The sequence below is a fragment of the Paramisgurnus dabryanus genome, chromosome 18 (genome assembly GCF_030506205.2).
Source record: "Paramisgurnus dabryanus chromosome 18, PD_genome_1.1, whole genome shotgun sequence".
In the NCBI taxonomy this organism is placed as follows: Eukaryota; Metazoa; Chordata; class Actinopteri; order Cypriniformes; family Cobitidae; genus Paramisgurnus; species Paramisgurnus dabryanus.
This window is the reverse complement of record NC_133354.1, coordinates 32,894,897-32,917,834: the sequence shown is the minus strand read 5'-3', so window position 1 is coordinate 32,917,834 and position 22,938 is coordinate 32,894,897. Positions and strand designations below refer to the sequence as shown.

Here is a 22,938-nt window from a genome sequence, read left to right as displayed (position 1 = left end):
AGGTCCCTTTATGCACCTTACCTTTTTGCATCAATGGGGTTTATATTTTAAAGCCAGTGACGTGTCATAACGGACCATTTATTAATTATCTGTGAGGGGAAGGAAAAAAGCATAAATTACACTTCACAAACCAAATACGCATAAAAACCTGAACACGTTTGGTTTTTAAAACATTTGAATGTTAAATGTAAGTGTCTTAACAGCTACCATCACATTAATTCATTGTGTGCATCACAGAAAACATGCAAATCTAGACTTGTTGCGAACGCTGCACTGCAATCGTGCATTTATAATAAAGACCGGCGGAAATTTCCCAACTGTGGCCACCAGTTTACTTTTTTCTTCAGAGTTTAGCTCCAACCCTGATAAAGCACTCGTGAACAAACGAAAAATACTCACGGAATATGTGTAAAACTGCGACAAACATTTACATATAATTTCCCTTCCACCCGGTTCCCTTGACCACGCGCTTCATTCGTCTCCTTACAACACACAGCTGTCTTATTGTGATTGGCAATTTAATCTAAAATGACAAAGAAATAAAGCAGGACTGTAACGTAATTCATTAAAACCCGGAACAAAATGTATTTAACAGAGCTTTTATAACTGACGGTTGACGAAGCCCGTCAGTGCTTTAACGTTACCAACAGTATTTTTTAACTGAGGTAAATATTATAAATGTAGCTTCTATCACTAGAAGACCTCTTACAAAATAAATATTAACTAATTATACTAAATATTTCAGTAATATCGTTTCAAAAATGTAGAAAGTTTACTTACCTCAGGGTACCAACAAGCAGAAATGCCGGTCCGGAGTCCGAACTCCTCAGTTTGAAAAGAAAAAAAACTGTCACGTCTGGAGGCTCATCTTCGCTTATGGTGCAACGCATATATACGCCACCAGAGGGCACTTTTGCCATTATTTGTTTTAAATGCCCCTTCAGGTTAAATTAAACATTGACAATATAGAATGTACAAATATAAAGAAAACACCTGGTTATTCACCAAAAACGCAAACTGCACTGTTAGTTTTATGCTAATGTACAAACTTGCATAAAAAAGCTCACAGGAAATAAATCATACAATAAATATGAATAGCCTATTTGTTGACTCTCTCTTTATTTGACCACAGCCTATTGAAACAAAAAGGTTTGTGAATGAGTTGTGGAGGTCTGTAATTATTGTGTAATCTTTAGTTTACACTTCAGTCACAAACGTGAATTATAGAACCATTTTCATAAAAATGGTTCTTTGCCCTCCAAGGGCTCTAAATGGAACCCTTTTTTTGGTAAAAGGTTCTATTGGCCAAGTATAGAACCCCATGGTTTTATATAGAACCTCAAGGAACCTTTTTTTTTTAGAGTGTATCCTCTGTAAGGGGACACAACAGCTCTTAAATAGTTATACCTCAGGCGTCATAGATAATTGGTATCCGCCCCATTCCAACTGGACAACCACTACTAGGACAGAGAAAAACACAAACTGCACAAAAATAAAGAGCAGGGGTTCGTAACAAGATATATAAAATTCTAAATTTAAATACTATTGGCGTGGGCTAAGTTAACTAGCACACAAGCATTTTCAATATCTGGGGAGGGTACATCTTAAGGCATTTTTCCCACATATCTAAAAACATTCAGCTACAACAAGGTTTTTTTGTTTGTAACAGGAAAAAGTTATAGTCTGATTTTTATAGGTCTTCCTAACTGTACTATTGTGAAATTGTCTATGAATACCGTTGTAGCTCACAGATTAAACCAAGTTCTAACATACCATTTTGCCAAAACATATTTTTCCAAATGTCAAATTGTGATGCAGTTAATATGGAATTTTTCCCACATTTATTCCCCTAGTTCCATTAGTTCTGTTGAGACATTATCCTCTAGTGAGTAATCATACATCACAGTTGGGGCTACAAATATGTCTCATTTTAATAATATGAATGCTTTAAAGTGAAAGTAAGGCCCTTACTTTTTTGATCCTCTATCCAATCAAAGCTAAACTCTGACATGTTTTTTCCTTTGTGGCATAAGTGCTTTGCTTATGCCTTCTAATGTGTTAGGTTATAATTTCTCAGTCTTATATGCAATCTTATCAAATATTTAACCTATGTTTAACAATGTTGTAATTTAGCTCTAGAGGCTTTGTGCCTCCCCCCTCAGATAATTTATTTAATACTTTTATAATCTCTACAGCATGGGTCAAGTGTGGGATAGTAAATTAATAGGTCATCCACATATTGGAACAGTGCATTGTCCAGCACTAGATCTTTACAAATCTGTTTCAATAATTAATTAATTGAAAATATAAAGTAAATGAAGAAATTTAGTTGTTTACCTTTGTAGGTAAAAGTTTCTGCATTTCTCGTCCAGTTAAATACTAAAGAAAGCAGAGCATAAATCAATTTCATTGAAACATTTTACTTCAGGAGGGATACTAGTTAACAGTGTGTGTGGATCTGGAACTTACTGTGTGCTGGCCAATCTTCAAATACATCATTTATATTTCTCCAATCATGTAGGCTACAAAAATAAAACTTTAGCTACAGAAAATACTGGTGTTTTACAATAGCTTGTTGTTTCTATTAAAAACTCCTAATGCCTCAATAGTGCTTCTAACATTTTATTGTTTCCTGTCACAAAGGTTACTCTTGTTTTCTATTTTAATTCTTACGGATGTTGCTAATTTTTGTTAAACTTACATATGTTTTAGCTGTTCCAGAAATTAGTTCGAAATCAGCTGCTCCATTTCTGATGTTAGGCCTGCCTGTATTTCTGGGATGACTGCCAAAGCATATCTATCTTATCTGTTGCAACTTCTCCTGCCAGAACCATGGTGCACACAACTTTCTTGTTTCTCCTCTCTTCCAAAATGAGCAGTATAGAATTGTACTGCGTTCCCTATTCTATTTTTCATCATATGGCTAAGATCTTTATACTAAAACTATTTGCCTGCAAAATAGTCACATGTGCTATAGAGTCAAAAATCCAATTTTTTTTTTTTTTTTTTTAAATCATATAAACATTCTATCCTAAATTTGCCTATCCAATATGTTTTTACTTGTGTCTTTCTTGTAATTTTTCTAACTACCTCACTGTTAATATTAATTCCATCAGGGGAACAAGATATCTGCAATTTTAATCTACACAGGGTACCTCTTTCTAATAATTAATGGGTGTGCTTAGAAACTAATATTTCTAAAATCACTTGTTTGGCTTTTTATTACAGACAGACTGGAGCAGTCAGAGGTGTCAGCTGGGAGTTTTTCTTAAAATCCTGCTTGTTTGCAAAATTTTTTGAACAGGTGGAGGTGTGTGATATAATTTGGACTTACGCATGTGTAAGTTGCTCCAGTGTCAGTCATCATAGGTTCAGACTTGCCTTCAACTTCAACACGCAATGTTGAGTCAATAATCTCTCGTCAGCATTTTCAGTTATCATTAGATGTTGACCTCTCCCCTTAGGATGCTCTGGGCAACCTTAGTAGCTTTGGTCTGCCCCATGCACCAGATCCACCGGACCACACTGTGATTGTTGTTGTCGTTGTGATTGCTGCTGCTGCTAGGGTGGGCCTTACTGTCTCTGGTTTGGCTGCCAGCATTGTTGGTTCAACTGTCCGCCTTGTTGATTCTGCTGTCAGTTTTGTTGATCTTAATCAGACCATTGGTTATTCGGATATTCACTTCTGATGTGTCCAGGCTGCCCCAGCATCTTCACAGCCCCAGCATCTATCACGTGATCTTTTTTTGTTCCACCTTGTCCTTTGCCTCCACGCTGTTTTTGTCCATTCCTGCTGTTTTGCTGTTTTGGCTTTGCACAGATAATAATGAGAGTGGCTTGCTGTTGAGCATTTCCCGGAGTGGGTTGGGCTGATGTTGCTATCTGTGTTTGCTGGATGGTGGGGGCAGGTGTGTTGATGAGCGCCATTAAAGCTGGTTGTTTCTCCTTCAGAACAGCTTGTGCTTTTTTTCTTAGTTTGCTCACAAAGTCGTCCCGCTGTAACTGTGCCAGCCCCCTCTGCATATCTCTCTCTCTGCTGTGGTTGCCTTCAGCTCATTCTTTCGGTGCTGCTTGACTGCATGTGAAACATGATCACAGAACTCCTTGTGTGATTTGGAGTTCAGTTCCACTACATCTTCGAGTTTGGTTTCAACCGGTGGTGGCATAGCTTCCAATATTGCCTTTCTGAACAGTGCAGCTAAAACAAAGTCTTCTTCCGGGTCTTTTTCCAGTTCTCCACACCGTTTCAGCTGTTCTTGTATATATGCTGTTGGATTTTCTGTTTCACCAATCGGATCCCCTCTCAGCATCTTCGGGTCAATCTGCACGGGGTATTCTCTGTGTATTGTTGTCCACGTGCTCTTCCTGAAGGGGGCAAAGGTCATTTTATCTCTTCTGATGTTGTCAATTGCAATTCTCAGTCCAGCATCATTCAAAAGTTCATTCAACATTGTTCCACCGACACACTTTGCCAACAGGTCCTTGATATCTCCTATGGCTGAGACGCACCCTGCTGTCTTTTGCTCAAAAATTGTATCCATTTTCCGGCTCCTTCATGTATTTCTGGAAGGCCTGCAGCTAGTCCATCAAAATCCTGCGTGGCCCAGGGTTTATATTGTCCTTGTTGTCCGTTTATCAAAATCAGGCACATTGATGTATTTCTGGGTTCTTCAACATAAACATTGTCTCTTGGCATAAATCCATGCAGCTTGCTGTTCTTGTCCAAAGTTTACCCAGCGTCCAGTCTCAAACTTTAAATCCTTGCACCCTCTCTCTCCATCTTTGAGATACCGTCTGCTTGCTTGAATTTTCCTCTTGCTTGTAGCTTTTACTGGTCTGGTTTCTCCAGCCTGCCCGGTCCCTACGCTACACTTCCTACCGGTGTTGTATCATTTACTTTTTTTTTATATGTCATTCCTAAATTTGTCCATCCTTAACTTAAGCCTCTGATGTAGGGCTGTGGCTACACTATCATATGCCTTATGTATCTCAGGGGGTGTTAAAACCTTTCCTAATGTTTTGGCTGCATCAGCCTATGCGCTAAGAACTGGGTTGTGGCCTTGGTTTGGTATTTGTTTTTTTTTGTTTTTTTGTTTTGTTTTTTATTTATTTATTTGGGCTTGTGGGCTCATCTGTGTTTGTGGCAAGTTTAGGGTTTTGTTAAAGGGGTTGTGCTCTAGCCTGTGATTGGTCTGGCTCTACTTCTATTCTGTCCTCAAATTGTATGTCACCTGTAATTATTGGTAATTGGCTTTCAGATCCCTCATCCCTAGAGGAGGCCTTTTTTCTTTGTCTGCAACTTTTTATCATCTTCTTTTTAGAATCTCTTTAAGTCCCTCCTTTTTTTTATAAATTAAAAACAATTATTTTATTATTATCATTATTATTATTCTTTTCTCATCTCTTCTCATATTTTACTCTGAGGGTTTGTAATTCCTACAAATTTTCCATGTCCTCACACACTGTTACCTCAAATGTCCCATCCTCTAGGCATTTTGTCCTCAAGTGTTTGGTACGCTTGGTCCATTTGTTTGGAAGTTCTTGTAATCAAATCCCTTCTGATAGGATGCCTGGACTTCAGCCTTTCCAATGATATGGATGCCATGTCTGTAAACACACTTCACCATAATTAGAATTAATTACATAGGTAAATTTGAAAAATGTATTTCTTCAAGGTTCCTCCCTCAAATTCTCCCACAAATACTCTTATTACAAATCTCTGTCACAGGCAATCAAAGGCCTACGTTCACAATGCACCGGTCTTATTTATGCATATACTCTTATCACACATTATTTTATTTATTTATTTATTTATTTATTTATTTATTCATAATATTGTTTATTATTGTTTACTATTATGTAATAATTATTGTATATTCCCTAATACAAAATAAGGAGTGACCAATGAATAAATAGGCAACCTCACTCACAAATAATATTTCCAAAATATTATTGTTTCCATTTTCAGGCGTACATGGCCTACTTGATCTCTGAAGGTTGTATGAGCAAACCTCATCTAAATATTCTATCAACATGACATTCCATAAAGGATTCTAATTAATACTTGCCAGGTTATCTATTGCCACTTTTTCTCTATTTCTGGTAACTTTTGTACTTCCACTAATTATCTCAGATAGCAGTCTATTAATTTATATTACTGCTAAATATTTGCTAAATGCTTTTCCAGAAGTTATTGTTAATATCTCTTATTTCAGTTTGAATTTAAGCATTTCACACTCTTTCTGCTGCTAATAGGGATGTTCATATCAGTAAATTTTCTCAACCGACAACCGCAGCTTATTAACTGAACATTAACCATTAACTTATAAGATTTTAATATTAAATTGTCATTGAGTAAAAATAGTTGACGGTTGTCTGTGACCTGATAAAAAACAAAACATTTTATCTCATTTAAACGTGCAAACAGCAGCGACAGATCAACAACAGAATCAGGATTCATACATTATTAGATATTCAGGCAAGATTACCTCATCAAAGAACACGCAATCAGCTCAGATGATTATTATCCAAAAAGGGCAGATTGTCTCTTTTTTATCTACCACATAGGTCATTTCTAAAGCAGGACGCATTTCAAAAAGTTTTGCTTTTGCTAATTTGTGTCATTTAGGGGCCACCTTTGTGTCAGCATGCGTTAACAATTATTATTATATACAATATGAACATCCCTAGCTGCTATGAATACACGTCTCTATAGTTTAAGTTATTATCATCCATAACTACTTCATTAGGTCTATTAAAGAAAAAAGAAAATGAGAAAATGAAAAATAAGATCAAAAGCTAAGTTTTTAAAGATAAAATCACTCATATTTACAGTTTATATTTACAGAGGCCTCACTTTCTCTTTACTAACACACACTGATCTCTCATATGCTCTTACTCAAAACAGTTTTTCATTCACAAAAATCTCTCTCACTCTTTTTTTTCATACACATTGAGCCCATCCTTTCTCTGCTCTCTTAGTTCTTATCTTTTCACACACACAGTTCTAGCAGGCAAACATTTTCCCACGCTGAATAAGACACAGACATAGAAAAACACTCTCTCATCCATCCAACATTCATATAGAATACACAAACTGATTGCAGTTTTAACACAGTTCACCAAATAAACAATTTGCCTTGATAAAAGCAACACAAAGCAACAAGACAAATTACACATAGATCGTACCAGCGACCACCTGACCTACAGGATTTTATACAGGGTTTTTTCGAGTACCTAGCTCTGGACCCCAAGGCCCGACCTGCCCAAGCAGGGTTTTTTCGAGCACCTAGCTCCGGACCCCAAGGCCCGACCTGCCCAAGCAGGGTTTTTTCGAGCACCAAGCTCCGGACCCCAAGGCCCGACCTGCTCAAGCAGGGTTTTTTCGAGCACCAAGCTCCGGACCCCAAGGTCCGACACGCCTGTCTCGTGACCTGCCCACGCAGGGTTTTTTCGAGCACCAAGCTCCGGACCCCAAGGCCCGACACGCCTCTCGCGTGACCTGCCCAAGCAGGGTTTTTTCGAGCACCAAGCTCGACACCCGCACTCACACGCACACCTGTTTGGAATCTGGAACCCTTTTTGCTTTTTCAATTCAATATTTTATCATTATCTTAATGAAAGCAAATAATTTATATTATAAGTATCAAATTGCTGTGTTCAATTTGGAGAGACCTGGAGTATCAACACCGCTCAGGGCTTACCTTCGGCAGACCACACAAGCACTATACAGAATAAGCAAGTAAATTTATGCTCACCCCTATAGTAGCGCGCCCTTGTGTGACCTGGCCGACCTCTGCCCGTCTGCAGCCCTCCACTCCGTAGCCTCTGTCCAATCACGTCGCGGGGTCACCAAGTTATGTTGTGGCAAAAAGTCTTAGCTTGAATCTTCATAAGAAAAATACTCAGGAGACAAAGGTTCCAGGTGCCAAACAAAAATTACTTTATTCGCTCGAGCCAACAAAGTGAGACAATCAATACCCCTCAAAGAGGTGCTCAAAGATCATCTGCCCTCCCAACATCTGACTCCATTTTTATACACTAAGATCAAACACTTCTTATCTGAGATGACGTACATTCTTTTCATTGGTCTCGGTCTGCCACAATTAATTTTATTTGTTTGATGTGCAGCTGAATCCTTCTTCATATCTAAAATGATGTATTCTGCTTATTGGTTCCCATGGCCTTGGCCTAGCTTGCACAGATACCTTATTGTTAATGTAGCGAAGTACAGCTGGACGAATTCTCTAATCTTAAAATGACGTACTCTGTTTGTCGGTTGTTTTGACCTTGTTTCTCAAAATAATTGTGGCGAGAATAATCAGGGTATAGTCGTAGGATCGCACCTGGTCTCTTTTAATTAGGAAACTGAGAAAACGAAAGTTAACTAATCTAGAATGACGTCCTCTTGTTTATCGGTTATGTCGACCTTTTCTCATGAGAACAATCAGGGTATAGTGTTTTAATTAGGAAACTGAGAAAACGAAAGTTAACTAATCTAGAATGACGTCTTCTTGTTTATCGGTTATGTTGAACTTTTCTCATGGCATAATGTAGAAGCAACAAGCCTTAGGCCTAATATAATATTAATATAGTATATGATCAATAATATACCCAACAAAAACTACTATATGGGCCAATTTAGTCACAAGCGGTATTCAAGCAGTACACTTACAACTATACTACTAGCCCTTGTGAAAAATAAGTGTGCTTAAGTGTACTTTTATAAAGTGTACTTATTACATAAATAATACACTAAGTATATACACTTAAGTGTGAATTAAATGCAATCTTTTCGGCGCACTGAATGCACATTAAGTGTAATTAATTTCAAATATATTATATATTAAGTTGAAATAAAATGTAATAAGTTGCCATTAAGAGTGATTTTTTGGAACAACTTAATTGGTACTTTATAACAACTTTATATCTACTTTCATACTTGCTTCTAGTGTTTTAACAATATACTTAAAGTGCACTGTTCAATCTACTGTCAAGCAATTCATGTGAAATTAAAAATAAGTTAATGTTTATTAACAGTACATTTAATTATTAATTAAATTATTAATTAAATGTAATTTTTCAAATACAACTTTGCCAAATAAATTCAAATATATTAAATTAAATTAAATCAGTTGAACTGTGATTTCAGTGCAGTGAAGTGATTTCAATGCATCTTTCTACAGTATGTACTTTAACTACTTCTATTGTATGTGAAATATGGTTATGTACTTCTCAAAATACTGAAAAAGAAATCTAGTTAATTAAATATTTATTCATTTCAGTTTAATGCATTGCAAACAAACAAAAACCACAATGCTTACACTGACAATAAAACAGTTTAGTAGTCAAATAATTATGAATCAGATTTTTTATTTTGCAAAAGTACATTTTATAAATTAATTATGAGTTGTATATGTCCAAACAAAAAAAAAATTATTATTGTTAAATTGGAATCAAACAAGTATCAATATTGAATAATTACATCCCTTAGAAAAAAATAAACTCAAAGTTATTATTTTTTTTACATTTTAACAGACAACTAAAAAAGAACTGCATGAACTTTAAATTAAACAAATCCTTTGGTAGGTCACATCAGTCTAATGATCATTTATTAAATGTGTTTAGAAATATTGCCATGAAAGTGTACTTTCTTTATGTAGCGGGTATTAACTCACTTACTTATGGACCAGGCATAATAATAAGATCAGAAGGGTGCACGGTACGAAGGAGGAGGTAGCAGTGATAGTGAGCAACAAGCAGAGACAGAAGGTAAGTTGATTAATTATTTTACTTTGAGTATTGAGAAACCTTTCTTTTTATTTCCTCAATCACAAAAAATAGTAAACAACAATGAAAATACAATTAACTATATAAACTATGGGTGCACCCTCTAAATTACTTCTCATTTACAGAAATCACAGTCACAATCAATGTACAAAGATGGTACAAATTATATATGTAACAAACTGAAATCAGTATTCAAGTTCAAAGTTCTTATCAATTGGAGTATTGATCAGTCTTAAATTATCAGAATTGTGCTTCTGAAATGTTTCAGTTCAATAAAGTAAACAAACAAAATAAGGAAATAGTTTCTGAAATGTATCCTCTTACTTGTCTGAAGAAAAATATTTAAAATAGAAAATTGTCCTTTCCTCTAGATTTGTGATCCAATCAAGTCGAAATGGGAGGCTCGCCATCAATTAGGAAAATCCAGGTCAAGGAATGTTCATACGAAAGGAAAAAACCTGGCCTAATCACAGACCAGAATATGCATTTAATATTGTGTATCAATAATGATTAATAATTGTACATAATACAGGAAACAAATAAAATACATACATAAGTGCCATCATCATAATAAATGACAATTTAGAAAAATACCTGTCCATTCACGTGTTTCTCTCTCTTTTTGTCTTTCACAGGCACGTGCAACCAAAATGGCGTCAGCGAACAGCAGTAAACACAACGCACCATGTGGTTTTACATAATCACACTGCAATGAACAATCCAACCCATATAACATCACAATATAACACCATTTTGTCTTGTATGCATTAAACAAATAAAATGATATGACATTTAAAGTGTTGACATTCGTTTTTATGGCTAATTATAACATTGGTAATTATAACAAACTCACCAGATCAAAATGAAAGCTCAAAAAGTGTTCAATCCACACTGTCACGCTGTATCATTGAATATAGGCAAGTTAAATTCTGATTTCTTCAGTTTATATGAACTTAGGAGTCATATTTAATCAAATTAAACACTCTCGCGTTAGATCAGGTGTCTCTGTCGCTCTGCATCTCTCCTCTGAACCAGTGTTGCCAACTATTTTCAATGGAAAGTAGCTAAAGCTTGCTTGGAAAGTCGCTAAATGTCGCTAGATTACGTCATTGCGTCATTTGCATAACATTGACGTGATCACGTCCCATTTGCATTCTTACTACATTGGCTTACTACATTATTTCACGTTTCTTTTCTCTCTGAACTGTCAAAAATTTTATTTTAATACACATGAATGCTTGAAAATGTTTTCTCGTTTGTTTATCTGCTTATGTTCTCATAAAACGAAATATGTGTATGTTCATGTTTATATGGCCAAACAGTCCAGTTTCAAAACATACACTGATAAATGATGGGAAACATTGTTTTGTAGGTAAATAGCCCATTAACGCGTCAGCTCCATACAGTTTGTCTGTTCTAAATGTGCTGCTGCTCAGCTCCCTCAAGTACATTTATGTCAGGACTCTGCCACGAGAGTTTGTTTTATATTTATGTTTTATAGTGGTGGCAGAGTTCTGACAGTCTCTTGTTTTATGTGGAGGCCATGCCTTGTATATTGTGGCATGTGCCTCTGGTGTCTCGTCTCTAGTCCCGCCCCCTTGTTCTCCCTGTTAATTATTCATTATCAGATCATCCCTCTCACCTGTGTTGCCCTTGTTATCTTGTTTAGTTTCCCCTATTTAATCTCCTCTTGTCTCTTGTCTTGTGCTGGATCATTGTGTTGAAATCATGTAATGTCATGCTATGCTATGCTATGCAGTCTTTCGTGTTCATTCAGTTAAATGTTTTATCAGAGTGTTTATGTAAAGTCAGTGTTGTTAATTCATGTTTTATGTTGTGTTGCCCCCTCGCGGGTTTTTGGTTTTCATGTTTATATTTAATAAATGTTCTATGTTCACTCCCCGATATCGCCTGCGCTTGGGTTCTCTCGTTCCATGTCTCCAGTTCCTCACAGAATGATCCAGCCAACACTGAACCCAGCAGCGATGTCGGGGAAGTCTGCGCGTTCAGCGCATCTGGAGCTGCCGAAGCCAGCGCGGTCAGAGTCCCCGAAGCCAGCGCGACCGAAGCTACCGAAGCCAGCGTGTTCAACGGCGCCGGAGTTGTCGGTGTCAGCGCGTTCAGCGCCGCCGGAGCCATCGATGTCAGTGTGTCAGCGCCGCTGAAGTTGCCGATGCCAACGCGTTTAGCGCGACCAGGGCCGCCGAAGTCTGCGTGTTCAGCACGGCCGGAGCCGCTGAGGCCAGGGCGTCCAGCGTGGCCGGAGTTCCCCAAGCCGGCAGGTTCAGCGCAGTCGGAGCCGCCCAAGTCAGCGTGTGTAGCGCAGTCGGAGCCGCACAAGCCAGCGCAGTTCAGCGCGTCTGGAGCCGCCCTAGCCAGCGCGTCCTGCACGGGCGTAGCCGCCGAAGCCTGCGCGTTCAGCGCGGCCGGAGCCGCCCGAGTCTGCGCAGTTGTCCCGTCCCACACAGCTCACGCGGTCGACTTGTCCCGCGGAGCTGTGGCTTCAGACATTGTTTCATGGACTTTGTTTTGTGTTTTTACCATGGACTCATGTCTGTTTAGTGTTTTTGTCTTGTGTGTTCCCCTAAGGAGCGTCTGGTAGTCGCTCCTTAGGGGGAGGCTACTGTCAGGACTCTGCAACGAGAGTCTGTTTTATATTTGTTTTATAGTGGTGGCAGAGTTCTGACAGTCTCTTGTTTCATGTGGAGGCCAGGGGCGGATTTAGTGATTTGGGGGCTCAAGGCGAACCATGTGTCGGGGCCCTAACTATGCACCCTTTACTGTATTTTTCTCTTTTTCATCGCTATCTCTTTTTTCCTCTGAGTTACATAAGTTTCAGCCCCCAATGAGGTTGAGATTAATACTGTTTGATAATATGATTGGATTTTATACTAACCGCAGTACTACATAGTAAAAAAGACGTGTATAACAATTATGTACTTTTTATTTTACTTTGTGTACTTAATTTCTTTAATACATTTTCATTTAATGCCACATTACATACAAAATATATTTTAAATTAAAATACTTTGTATTCAAATGAACATAATATGATGAGAAGAAACATAATATGGTTTTAAAATAATGCAATCATAGGTGTTAAGAACTCGAAATAAGATAAACAAGGGGTGAAATTTGACTTTCTATATGGATGGTAAAGTGTCATGTATTGCTTCTGCATTACATTAGGTAAACAGTTTTTATATTATTGAACTATACAGATGTCATCTATGTACACATCTTGTACTTTGATGTTCGCTAGTGATATGCAGGGCAAAGCCGAAGCATGCTCCCGTTTTCATATGAGATTTAAATGAGACTAAAGCGATCACGAATTCGTGTGCAGATTGGGGATGAATTACAATCTTTAGTGGTGCTTGGGAGACATTTCGGCGGACTAAAGCTTACTGTACCTGAGATTACACGCTAATATTATATAAACTGTAGATCCTGTGTTATTTGCGGAGCATACTTACCGGCAGACTATCAGTGTCCGTGGCCGAGAGAGAGCTGTGTCTGACGGAAAAGAGGTTGCTGAAAGCAGCACAGACCGTGGCAGTGTTTGTGTGGAGAAAAGCGGAGACTTTTGCAACATTTTTGTGTGAATCATCTTTTCTGCTCCATTGGTGTAGCTACGTTTCACTCTTAGTTTATTTCCTTGCAGCTTCGCTCTTTAATGTATCAAACTCACTCGCTGCTGCCTGCAGCTCTGCTCGCTTTGTTGATTTGAGCTACGCGCCGATATATCCGGTAGTGCATGGAATGATCCACTCTAAACTATAATGGGGGGCGCATTCATGCAGATGTAATAATAACGTTCAAACCTTTTATGGGAATATACTGAAAAACACAAAAGATGTTTAAATAGAATTCGTAATTAAACAAAATTATGATAGTTTTCTGGGAATCTTGATGATAAGCAGGGGCAAAAAGTGGCAGCTCACCAAGTACACCCCTGCATTTTGGGGCCCCTTGGTAAGGCGGGGCCCAAGGCAACTGCCGACCTTTGCCTAATGGTAAGTCCGCCCCTGGTGGAGGCCATGCCTTGTATATTGTGGCATGTGCCTCTGGTGTCTCGTCTCTAGTCCCGCCCCCTTGTTCTCCCTGTTAATTATTCATTATCAGTTCATCCCTCTCACCTGTGTTGCCCTTGTTATCTTGTTTAGTTTCCCCTATTTAATCTCCTCTTGTCTTGTGCTGGATCATTGTGTTGAAATCATGTCATGTTATGTTATGCAGTCTTTCGTGTTCATTCAGTTAAATGTTTTATCAGAGTGTTTATGTAAAGTCAGTGTTGTTAATTCATGTTTTATGTTGTGTTGCCCCCTCGCGGGTTTTTGGTTTTCATGTTTATATTTAATAAATGTTCTATGTTCACTCCCCGATATCGCCTGCGCTTGGGTTCTCTCGTTCCATGTCTCCAGTTCCTCACAATTTATTTTATGTACAGTGATTCATTTTATTCAAAGACCATTTTACATGTACATCTCGCCATTAATGTAAGCCATCGCGCCTGCTCCGTCTTCCCGCATGCACGATTATGCCGTCTGGACGCGGATATATAACCACTTCTCCTGCCCTGATTGCAGCTGGGAGAGACTCTGCTCTGCTGCGCAAGGACTAGACCGCCTGTGAATGCTTTGGGACGGGGGTGGAGCCCACAGAAGCAGCGGTAGCTGCTCATTGAGAAGAGTGAATGTCAAGTAAAAAGTCTCAAAGTCGCTTTTTTAAAAATAAGTCGCTAAAGGGGTCTGAAAAGTCGCTAAATCTAGCGACAAAGTCGCCAAGTTGGCAACACTGCTCTGAACTGAGACGCGATCCGAAAGCAAAAAAGGGGCGGAGCTTACAATTAAACACTCCAATTGGTTTACTCATTTCAGATTTATAATTCAGATTGAATTATTCACATATCCTCATTTATAAAATAAATGTAGATGTATGAATAGTCTCTATTATATTTAAGCACACTTTTAAAATAATAATATTTAATTATTATTATTTTTAAGTAAAACTAAATTAGACAAAGTGCATTTTTAAAAAGTGTACTTAAGTATGTTAAGAAATATTGTGATGAAAGTGTACTTACTGTAAGTTAAGCTTAATTAGACATTATTAAAAAGTGCATTTTTAAAAGTGCACTTTAAGTGTGTTTATAAATATTATGATGAAAGTATACTTACTATAAGTTCAAATTAATTAGATATTATTACAAAGTGCATTTTTAGAAGTGCACTTAAGTGTGTTTATAAATATTATGATGAAGGTGTACTTACTATAAGTTCAAATTAATTAGATATTATTACAAAGTGCATTTTTAAAAAGTGTCCTTAAGTGTGTTTATAAATATTATGATGAAAGTGTACTTACTATAAGTTAAAATTAATTAGATATTATTACAAAGTGCATTTTTAAAAAGTGTCCTTAAGTGTGTTAGTGAAATATTATGATGAAAGTGTACTTACTATAAGTTCAAATTAATTAGATATTATTACAAAGTACATTTTTAAAAGTGCACTTAAGTGTGTTTATAAATATTATGATGAAAGTGTACTTTCTTTAAGTTAAGCTTAATTAGATATTATTACAAAGTGAATTTTTAAAAGTGCACTTAAGTGTGTTTATAAATATTATGATGAAAGTGTACTTACTATAAGTTAAAATTAAATACATATTATTACAAAGTGCAGTTGTAAAAAGTGCACTTAAGTGTGTTAATAAATAGTGTCATTAAAGTGTATTCCACTTAAGTACGCTTAAATGGTCTTTAATTTATATGATATTATATTATCAGCAAGTGCACTTCTCAAAAAGTATACTCTTATTATTTTAAGCACACAAAAAGTACGCTTTCAATACACTTAAGTACGCTAATTTTTCACAAGGGAGAACATAAATGTTAGTACACTTACTACATAAAGTATTCTTAAAACTATACTCCAACATTACTTAAGTATACTTAATAAAATGAACTTGAAGTATACTTCTTTTTCGTAAGGGGAGTCATCCGGAGCTGATCACTTTTTACAAACAAACCCTACAAAAAAACAAGACTGGTGCACATCTTGGGACAAAACACTGGCACTCATGTTAAGGTATGTCAGTATAAAGTGTTTTTAAATGATTGTAGCTCAAATATGCATTTTAGACTGGGACCAGGATAAGCCCTGTCCGGGAAACCGCACCATTGTTTTCCCATATCAGATTTGATTTGAGTTGTCATTTTAAAGTGTAGTTGTGGTCAGAGATGGATGGATCCTTCCATTGTGTTTCTGCATCACAGTTTAGAAACATGTTGATTGTATCATCCTCACAGTTGTCCACTGCATCACTGACACGCATCAATGTATCTGTGAAAATAATATAACCATAAACAGTTTTATGTTAGCATTTAAAATGATGTTAGCCAACATGATGGTCGCTGCCGCGTAAATGCCTGATGTAGGCGTCTGACTAGTTTATTAATAACTGATGCTAAATTATCGAGATATCGCCAGCCACTTGCCTAAGTGATTGAGCAAACTTTTATCCCCAATTTTTGAAGATTTAGTTGCAATTATAGCAGTATTGTAACGTGGGCGCTTTAAAGAAAGCAAAGGAGAGTAGAATCCATGTGCAAAAAAGGGTTAATTAAATAAATCACAAAAGGGCCAGCAAACACATCCAAATAGGGGCAATCCAAATTGTAATCCAAATACAGGCAAAAGGTCAGGGCAGGCAGCAAAACAAACAATATCAAAATATCAGGCTGGGGTCAAGACAGGCAAACACAGAACAGAATACAGGATAACAGATTACATAGACAGGTTAAACAGGCTGGACATACAATGTTAATAATCAGCAGTGAGTAACAGGACTGAAGTGGCTTTATACAAAACAAACAGGAAGTGGGAAGTGAAGTGTGACATGGCATGGTATCAAAATACAAGTCAGAACAGAACAAGGTGTCAAAATAAAAGTACAAATCACAACCTAACACAATATAAAACTCTTACAGAACCCCCCCTCTTAAGGGCGACTTCTGGAGCCCAACACACATATAACATAAAGTCCAAAGGTGGGTGGGTGGGCGGTTCAGGACCTCTTGGCCGAGGCGGGGCAGTCCAGAGGACAGAGGAGGTCCTGGGTTGTGTGGCCAGGGTGGTCCAGGGTCAAGGAGCACGTGGAACTGGATCATGGGGCAGACGTGGAACTGGATCATGGGGTAAACGGGGAACTGGGTCATGAGGCAGACGTGGAACTTGGTCATGGGGCAGGAATGGACCAGGGTCATGAGGCAGGCTAGGATCTGGGTACACCTCTGCCTCCTCCTCGGTGTCCTCTGCCTTCCTCCTGTGTCCGGGTACTACCCCCACCCCAAAAAAAAAACTTCGGGAAGCTTCCGCTGACCAGGGTGGCAATGGAGGTGCTTTAGACCCTCCAACTGGAACATGACTTGACAGTAACTCAGGTGAATCAGGTGAACCAGACAACTCAGGTGAATCAGGTTCGGACCTTCTAGTCGTTGTATCAGGTGAAGAAGACACAGGTTCGAACCCTCTAGCCGTGACAGGAGGTGCATCAGATGATTCAGACTCAGGGTCTTGAGGAACACAGGAAACAAAAGAGATGAAAGCAGACCACACACACCACATGGCCATGGCAAATGCAGGAAGCACAATGTTCATGAGACATACCTCAGTAGCAGTAGAAATCATAGAACTGGATACATCTTGACGTAAGATCCGGGACGTCCGTACTGACACCATCTGGGTGTCTAGTAGACTCAATCTCACTTGTCGGGTTAAGGGGTTAACTGGAGAGATGGGTGAGGCAGCCATTTTGTGCAGTGGTTCAGGTGTGACAGCCATCTTGTGCAGTGGCTCAGGTGCAGGTATGAAGGCCATCTTGATGGCAGGTGCAGGGTTAACAACAGCCCTCTTCAATGCAGGTGTGGTGGTGATGATGGCTCTTTGGATCATAGGTGCAGGAATGGTGGTAGCCATCTTAAAAACTGGTGCAGGTGACATGATAGCCATCTTGGGTGCAGAGATGGACATGGTGGCGGCCATTTTAGAAACAGGCATGGGGGCAGCCATTTTAGGGACAGGCATAGTGGCGGCCATCTTAGAGACAGACATGGCTTGGACGGCTTGGGTAACACAGGCATGACTTTAGCTGGTTTATGTGAGGTGGCTGTGGTTAAGCTGCAGTGTTCCTCATCTACAGCTCCCACGGTAAAGGAAGAACCACTCAACAAAAGAGCATAGTCTATGTTTTTCTCCAATAACCAGGTTGAAGCATCACGTGGCATACACAGGCGTAAATGTTCATCAAGTGCATTATAAAAATGTTCTCCAGTGTGTCATCATCATAATGTACCTGATAGCTTAAATCCAGGAAGTCCTTGGTGTAATCCTCAATGGGTTGGATGTTCTGGCGTAGTCCTAGCAAAGCAAAGAGTGGATTCATGTTGCCGGTTGGAAATTTACAAACCTCCACTGGATTCTGGTTAGGCTGATTATTCTGTAACGTGGGCGCTTTAAAGAAAGTAAAGGAGAGTAGAATCCATGTGCAAAAAGAGGTTTATTAAATAAATCCCAAAAGGGCCAGCAAACACATCCAAATAGGGGCAATCCAAAATCGTAATCCAAATACGGGCAAAAGGTCAGGGCAGGCAGCAAAACAAACAATTTCCAAATATCAGGCTAGGGTCAAGACAGGCGAACACAGAACAGAACACAGGATAACAGAACACAGGATGATATAGACAGGTTAAACAGGCTGGACATACAACGTTAATAATCAGCAGTGAGTAACAGGACTGAAGTGGCTTTATACAAAACAAACAGGAAGTGGGAAGTGAAGTGTGACATGGCATGGTATCAAAATAAAAGTCAGAACAGAACAAAGTGTCAAAAGAAAAGTACGAAACACAAAACACAACCAAACACAAGACAAAACCCTTACAAGTATTAAGGACGCTTTTTCAAGTTTGTTTTTTGTTGTGCGTCATGGCGGAGATCTCGCTTCAATCTATTTGGGTACGTTGCAACAAGTGAAAGAGCAAGTAACAACTGAAGTAAAAGCACATTTGGACTTTCAAATTGGGTCTGTTCAGGCAGACCTAATGGACATTCAACAGTCAATGGGCTTTCTTACTGGACAAATTAATGAGTTGCAGCAACGATATTAATATACCGGAGAGAAAAGAGGGGGGGGGCATGGTTGCTTTCATTGGAGAGCTGGTTGTCAGGCTCTTCAGGAAGGAACATTTCCCCACGGTGCCTGTTGTGGAAAGGGCACATCGCTTATCAAGATTCGTCCGCTCGCCTAGGTCTGGCAAACCTCCAAGACCTATCCTGGTAAAATTCTTGAATTTCCAGGACAAGCTGAAGATCCTGAGACTGGCCTGGGAGAAGAGGAATCTGAAGATAGGAGAATCTACGATCTGCATCTATCCGGATTTCAGTCCTGGTCTTGTGAAAAAACGCAGGGAGTTTGACCCGGTGAAGAAAAAGCTCTGTGCCGCCGATATCAAATACTCCCTGCAGTATCCCAGTACGCTGAGGCAGAGCATGTGAGTGAAGCAGAGCGGTGTGACGCTCTGCTAAATATTCCGCTCTACTGTTCAAGCGCTCCACTCAGTCGCTCACCGCCCAAGCAAGCGCTCCACTTACTTTCCGCTCACGCTCGCAAATAAACCAATTCCCGCTCAGATCCCGCTCCGACATAAAAAAAATATTTAGTAAGCCTAATTGTTTTCTGTACTGACATTTTTGGATAATTGCATTTAATTAAAGTACCATAAAACTTCAAATAATAGCCTGGGCTTTTATTTTTGCAAACCTATCATCACACCAGGAGACAGGCTTTTAATTTAATTGTTCCAGCATGACAGCAGGAGTGTCACATCCCCGGAACAAGTGGGAGGATGCAAACGCAAAGTTTGAAATTAATAACATTTATTAAATAAACAGGAAACAAAACAAGGCACGATAAATAAGTAAACAGGCAGGAACAGGGACCAAGACATACACTGTGGTAAGGACACAAACTGAGGCAACGATCCAGCAACTGAGCATACAGGTGACCGGGATATATACACAAAGACTAATTGATAACAGGTGTGATGATTGGTAATCAGTGAAAAGTCCAGATGACAACAGTCAGAACAGAGACAACAGAAACACGGTTGAAACCGTGACATAACCCCCCCCCCCCTCAAGGAGTGGCTACCAGACACTCCACCTAAGCCTAAACAAAAAGTCTCGGTGGGTGGATCTGGGGGAGGGACGGAGGGCTGGGAAAACAGGGCGGAGCTGGTAGAGCGGGGGGCCAGGGCAAATCCGGCTTAGCTGGACCGGCCATCTTGGCCCAGGCAAAATGTTCGGAGAGCTCGAGGTAGGCCAACTCGGGAACCGACTCCGACCACCCCGGAGGAGCAGACTCGTGTTCGGCGGCGACCATCCCGGGGAATAATCGAGCATGGCGGCGGCCTTCTTGAGAACTGCATCGAGCGTGGCGGCAGTCATCCCGGGAACTGACCCAGAAGATTCGACCAGCACGTGAATCGACTCTGAAGATTCAACCATTACGGGAACCAACACGGAAGATTCGACCGTCACGGGAACCGACTCCGAAGATTCCACCCTCACGGGAACCGACTCGGACCATCTTGGGGGAACAGACTCGTGTATGGCGGTAGCCATCCCGGGGAATGAATCGAGCATGGCAGCGGCCCTCCTGAGAACTGAATCGAGCATGGTCCGGCTTCTTCCCGGAACCCGATGCTCACTACCCCCCCCCCAAAAAAAAATCTTAGGGGGAGTTCCGCTTCAGACAAACTTGCTGCATCCTCAAATGGCTGGATCGTTCTGTCATGTCCCCGGAACAAGTGGGAGGATGCAAACGCAAAGTTTGAAATTAATAACATTTATTAAAAAAACAGGAAACAAAACAAGGCATGATAAATAAGTAAACAGGCAGGAACAGGGACCAAGACATACACTGTGGTAAGGACACAAACTGAGGCAACGATCCAGCAACTGAACATACAGGTGACCGGGATATATACACAAAGACTAATTGATAACGGGTGTGATGATTGGTAATCAGTGAAAAGTCCAGATGACAACAATCAGAACAGAGACAACAGAAACACGGTTGAAACCGTGACAAGGAGGTTACCACATATTACGTTTTATTTATAATTTGAATGTGTTTAACCAATTTGTTTTTGTGTAAGAATAGCAGTCTTAAATTATTGGCAGCATAAATAAAGCAAACGAGGATAAGCTCGACTAGAACTCCAGAGAGCAGTGCGGCCAGATACATTTTGGGCGCTGCAGCATATTAAATATGATGAAAAGTGTTTCTGCCTGAGAAATACAATGTGTGGCGGAAGTGCATGCATGACAAAAGACTAAAAGCCTGGCTATTATCAGACCGCAAAACACTACCGTCCCAACTCTCCCGATTGCCACTCCGCTACTGTCATCATCACTGCAATCCTGACGACAAACCTTGTTGTGTTGTCATAGTGATGAGTAACGGAACGATTGCGTCTGTCACGTGACATCTACTGGTAATCAAAACTTTAGCGTGTGCAATGTGCACCATAGAACTGGCTTAAATAGACGATCTGACGGTTTTTAGAAGATTAAATAACCCGAAACTAAAAAACAGACCAGGCCTTTATTTGAGACAGGCGTTTATTTACCCAAGCCTGTCGTCACACCAGGCGTCTAAAAGAGAACCTAGTTTAACTGATATGGAGCTCCGGATATAATTCAAATTAACAGTTTGTTTCTATGACATCCACATGTTTTACTAATTCACAATTTTAAGTAATAATAAATGTAATAAGTCATTACAAAATATTATAATAAGTCCACCTTATGAGAAAACAATTAACAAACTTTACTTTTATATAAATATATTATTTGAAAAAACTAAAATAAATTGAAGAACAATTTCTTAACAAGAAGGTTTTTTAAGTGCAAATTTACAGTGCATCGGTAAATACAGAACACAGCTGTGTCTTAAAGAAATTAAAATTAGACAGTATTTATGAACCTGTAAATGTACAAAACGATTGCAATACAGAAGGCCATGAGTATTTATTTATGGCATTTTCATTAGTATATTAGTAGATAAATTAACATGTATCTATACAATATGAAAATGAATAAATCATTATTTTGGCTAAATTAATCTGGATAGATAATTTTAGTCATACTGATTTGACATAATTTCAGAATTCAGAAAAGCTTAAATGCTATCTACAACTACTTACATTTTATCCCGAGTGTTACTTGGTCAAAAATATGTAGAAATATAGCCTATGCGAGAAAAAATTACAGAACAAAAATATTACCACACCGCTCAACGCTCCGCTCCCACTCTGCACCGCTCACATGCTCTGTGCTAAGGGTAATCGTGGAAGGAAACCAAAACTTTTTCACTGTCGCAAGGATGCTGAGAAGTTTTATCGTGACCTCCCAGAGGGGATGTAAGTACCGTTAAATAAACGGTGAGCACGTACTAGCCGAGGACTGTTGTTAATTATAGGGCCGGTTTCCCGGACAGGGATTAGACTAGTCCTAGACTTAAACACTTTTAAGAGCTCTCCAAATGGAAAATAACTTGCACTGACATATCTTAAAATACATCAGTGCCCTTTGTTTTACCTCAAAATGCACACAGGTAATGTTTTTAGTAAGGTATGTTTGTTAAAACTAGTTATATTTCCTAATTAAACTAAGGCCTAGTCCGGTATTAAGCTAATCCTGGTCCGGGAAACCGCCCCATAAAGTCTTAAGTTAAGCTGGACTTTTTCTGTTTTCCTTTTTGTCAAGGACGATGTAATATTGTTAGCTGTAGCTCGGTGAGTTCAGCATTTTTTTGTTTGCTGTAAAGTAACAAATGTAATACACTTGTGCTGCAGCGAACTGTTGCAGTTTTGGATGACATTGGGAGTTACCTGCGTCACATTAGTTTAGTTACTTACATTTCTTTTTTCTTTTTATATTTTCAATGTTTTTTCCTCCCAATGTTTTAGTTTTAATTCTAAGAATGCAGCAAAAAACATTAAATAAAATAATAAAATATTTATCAATAGTCAGTGCCTTAGGCATCCTTCTTATTTTTATTTTCTTATTTTTCTTATTT

At 38.9% G+C, this 22,938-nt stretch overlaps 1 long non-coding RNA gene across 1 annotated transcript in view; it reads right to left on the bottom strand.

The window, feature by feature from the left end:
- LOC135777007 (uncharacterized) overlaps positions 1–10,548 on the bottom strand; it is a 231,319-nt gene extending 220,771 nt beyond the window's left edge. Inside the window, exons 1-2 of the long non-coding RNA XR_012335369.1 lie at positions 10,384–10,548; positions 10,114–10,252 (exon numbers count right to left, since the gene is read on the bottom strand). This is a non-coding gene — a long non-coding RNA (uncharacterized lncRNA). The remainder of the gene's footprint in view (positions 1–10,113; positions 10,253–10,383) is intronic.
- Between the last annotated feature and the right edge of the window lie 12,390 nt (positions 10,549–22,938).